The sequence below is a fragment of the Oratosquilla oratoria genome, chromosome 4, assembly GCF_046742065.1.
Source record: "Oratosquilla oratoria isolate Oo_2021 chromosome 4, ASM4674206v1, whole genome shotgun sequence".
Lineage (NCBI taxonomy): Eukaryota > Metazoa > Arthropoda > Malacostraca > Stomatopoda > Squillidae > Oratosquilla > Oratosquilla oratoria.
The window spans coordinates 20,675,832-20,680,831 of NC_134780.1; positions in this window are offsets into that span (position 1 = coordinate 20,675,832).

The following is a 5,000-nucleotide window of genomic DNA, read 5'->3' on the forward strand; positions in this document are numbered from 1 at the left end:
GGAAATCCTTGACAGGAATGACTTACTAAAAAATGACAATGGAAAAACAAGAGGTCATGAAAAACTCAAAAAGGATAACTATAAATGAGATCGGAAAAAGAATAGCTTCCCACACAGAGTGCTGGATATATGGAATAACTAAGATAAAGAAACAGTGTGTGGAAATACTATTCAAGATTTTAACCCCTTCCATACGGTGCCGCACACGTAGGCGTCATGAGGAGCAAGTGGATTCGGGACGCTGCCATATCGGCGTCTTGATTATATTTATTGTAGTCGCCCCTGTGTTTTTACATTCTCCCAAATGCGCCCTGAATCCCATTCTCTGTGGTTTTCAAAATTCGCGGGTGAAAGAGAGAACGATCGATATAAGCGGCGACTATATTTTATGATGCGAATATTATTTCGTTACGTCATACGGCTGGCATTGGCTGCTGCCCGCGAGATTTAAGTCCCGTACTGAAGTGGTTAAGAAAAAACGATGCTGAAAGATACAAAAACTGGTCACTATGAGCATAGCTCCCTTCCCGTGTAATACAACTAGGTAAATAAATACAAAGGTAAATGCATTGGTCCATGGTATCCAAGAAAAACATATGTATAAATACCAGAAAAGGAGGAAAAGGAAATAGCTAAGGAAATTTTGAAAGAAATACAGGAGAAAGGGCAAAATTTTGACAAAGAAATTGACGAAATTCACAGGATAGGCAAATATTCAAAAGAAAAACAACAGACCTCTGAAAATAAAGCTAAGCACTCAAGTGATAGCCGAGTAGGTATTATCAAAAGCAGTTAATTTAGCAAACAGTGAGAAATTCAAACATATATGGATAAACAAGGAAATGAGTGATGAGGATAAAGAGAAAGACAAGGCTCTCAGAAATGAAGTCAATGATAGAAATGAGAAAAAAAAAATGGACGGAAAATTCTTTTTTTTTTTTCTTTTTAGAATACTGGACTTGAGACTGAAAAAAAGAGAAGAAATATTAAACTAAAAGTGGCATACACATGTAGCGATGGTATGATCTCTGGAATAAATGAACTAAACAACTATCTAGATATGGGGAAACCTGACATTATGGGAATTACAAAACTGAAAGGACCTCTATTAACAAGTACAGGTAAACGTCGACTTACGATGGCCGCGACTTACGATTGTTCGACTTTACGATGATGACGACGACGATGACGATATGATAATTTAACCCCTTCCATACGGTGCCGCACACATAGGCGTCATGAGGAGCAAGTGGATTCGCGACGCTGCCATATCGGCGTCTTGATTATATTTATTGTAGTCGCCCCTGTGTTTTTACATTCTCTCAAATGTGCCATAAATCCCATTCTCTGTGGTTTTCAAAATTCGCGGGTGAAAGAGAGAACGATCGATATAAGCGGTGACTATATTTTATGATGCGAGTATTATTACGTCACGTCGTACGGCTGGCATTGGCTGCTGCCCGCGAGATTTAAGTTCCGTACTGTAAATACATATTATAGTGTTTGAATATGGTAAAAAGGATAAAAATAATTAAATAAACTACTGTACATGTTTAATAGGCTATATTCAGTATCTCTGGTGGTTAATATACAGGTAGGCTAGGTACAGTGACCACGGAACAGAGTGGGGATCGACTTACGATGAGATCGTCTTACGATGGCTCTTTCGAAACCTAATGCCATCGTAAGTCGACATTTACCTGTACTGTATTGTGGGACAAGGTCTATACAACCACTGGGCAAAAAATAGAACAGACAAGACGCTGCGTCCACTGTTTACATTGCACAAACGACAAACTGAACATGCCTTTCCTCCTCCTCCTCCTCCACCATCTCAATTTATGTTGCTTGAATTTAATTTGTTTGAAATTCATATTATTTTACAATGTTATGTGTATAATTAATGATTTAGGGGTGTTTTATAAGATACGGTAATAGAATTTACGGATGTATAGCACAGTAACAACTTACGTTCATTTTCAACTTACGTTCGGCCGTTCGGAACGTAACTAAAACTTAAGTTGAGGAGCGTCTGTATATATATATATATATATATATATATATATATATATACACACACACACACACATATACATACATACACCAAGGCTTTTTCCCCCTTACTAGGGAGGTAGCCAAAAAGGAAAAGGCATAAAAAATTCCCACCCATTCCATCCCTGAAAACACTCCACACCTCTCCACCCTCCCTCCCATCTTAGCACCTCCTAGATGACGGGTCATCCCTGCACCTTGTCCACTGCCCTGGGTCAGAAGCAGTGTTGCAAGACACAGCACATCCACAGCAAGGCCGCTTCATTAAATCGGCGACCCCCCCCCTCTCCGTCACCCCATATATAGGAGAGGACGGGGAGAAATCCCTTCTGGCTGCGTCAAATTTTGCTCACACACACTACCTCACCCCCCATCCCCCCTGTCCATTCCACCTCATGCATCACAACATCTTCCATATACAACCATTCTCCATTCACACCTGTCTTCTGTCCTCTCCCGTCCTTCCTCAACAGACATTCCCCTCTTCCCCAAAGCCCCCTTCACCCCATCCATCCATCTCATCCTAGGACGTCCCCTCATGTTCACTCCCTCCACATCTGCCTTCCATACCTCCTTTACTAGTCTTTCTTCACTCATTCTTTCCATGTGTCCAAACCATCCTAATACTCTTTCATCAACCCTATCTCTCAACTCCCTTTCCACCCCTGTTCTCCTCCTCACCTCCTCATTTCTCACTCTATTTAGCCTAGTAACCCCCATCATACTTCTCAGACATTTAATCTCAAACACATTCAAGCTCCTTCTCTCTTCCTCTCTTATGTTCCATGTTTCTGCCCCATACAGTGCTGTTGGCACAATCACTCCTTCATACAGTCTCCTCTTAGCATCCATTCCCAAATTTCTATTCCTCATTACACTTTTTAATCCACCAAGGCATTTACTCGCTTTTCTCAATCTACATTCTACCTCCACCTTTACTCCTTTTCCTGCCACATTTGCACCCAAGTATCTAAAACTATCCACTTCCTCCAGATACTCTCCCTTAATGCTCACTTCCAGATTACTGCCACTTTCACCCCTTGTACATCTCATCACCTTACTTTTACCCACATTTATCTTCAGCTTTCTTCTATCACACACCCTCCCAAACTCTGTCACCAACTTCCTCAAACCCTCCTTCGATCCTGCCACAAGCAGTGTCGTCCGCAAACAACAGCTGGCTCACCTCCCACTTTTCTCCATTTTCTTTAACCATCTCCAATCCCTGACCCACTACCCTTGCATTCACCTCTCGCACTACCCCATCCATGTATAAGTTGAACAGCCAGGGTGACATAACGCATCCTTGACGAAGTCTCACCTTTACCTCAAACCACTCACTCTCTCCATTTCTAATCCTGACACATGCTCTACTACTCTCATAAAAACTCTTGACAGCTCCGAGAAGCCTTCCTCCTATCCCGTATATCCGCATAACCTCCCACAGTGCCTTTCTGTCTACCCTGTCCTAAGCCTTTTCTAGATCCATAAAGGCCAAAAAAACATCCTTCCCCTTTCCTATAGCTTTCTCACATATCTGTCTTACCACAAAAAATCTGATCTACACAACCTCTACCTGTCCAAAATCCACATTGTTCCTCACCAATTACTCCCTCTGTTCCTCTCCTAATCGTCTCAATCAAGATCCTCCCATAAGCCTTCCCAACTTGAACACTTTCTTAAACAACACAACATACACATTGCAATTCTACAAGAAACAAAATTAAGACACTCACACAAAACACCATCATTTCATAATTACACCACCATCAGACAAGACCGGACTGACGGCAATGGCGGTGGACTCATCACCCTGATCCACCATTCCATCTGTTTTGTGGACACAAGTGCCACAACCAAAATTCTCCTCCCTACCACAGATAACACAACAGAAACCCAATCCATTCGTATCCGCACAGGCAACAATTCAACACTAACAATAGTTAACATGTACATTCCCCCCCAATCATCCCCCACAGTTCCAACCACCTTCAGACCTCAACTCAGCCAACTAACCTCAATCCCCAACCTGATCATGGGTGGTGACTTCAACGCCAAGTCGTCTGCCTGGTTTGTCGACAACCCTGACACAGACAGAGGGCTTGATATACAGACTCAATTCGACTCATTGACTATCATGAACAACACGCATAATCATACACATATCCCATACCAAGCCCTCTACACTCCCTCCTCTCCTGATATCACCTTTTGCTCCCCCTGCCTAACCCCAACAACATCATGGAGAGTGGTCGGAGCCCTTGGTTCTGACCACCTTCCAATCATCATCACCACCAAAACAAGATGCACCCCAGCTGGCCACAGACACACTTACACCAATTACAAGAGAGCTAACTGGGAAGCCTTTAATGAAGAGACAGAACAACATTTTGAAACACTTAACAGTACACCAATCACAAACATAAACAATGCTGTGCACGCTTTTAATACAATCATACAAAACGCAGACAAGAGATACATCCCTAGAGGCAACAGAAAATCACACAACCCCAACTTCACACCAGAAATCCAAGGCCTCATCAGACAACGTGACACACTTAAACACGATACCCCCACACCTATCCCTCAAAACATAGCAGACCAAATACAAATACAAACACTAAACACTGTGATTGCCAATAAAATACATGAACAAAAAACACAAAATTGGCAAAACTTTATCAATACACTTGATCACAAAACAAACACCAGCAAATTGTACAAAACACTCAACAGCATCACACTATCCAACACTAACACTACACGCTCTCACGCAGCAATAATCACAACAACAGATAATCTACCCTCAAACAGACAACAAGCAAACGCACTCATACGTCATTTTGCACAGACGAGCCATCTTACATCTCACCCTGACGACCGACGCACCATTCGACGTAAGAAAGACTTTCCCACAGACTCAGACTATACACCCTTCATAGACAGTC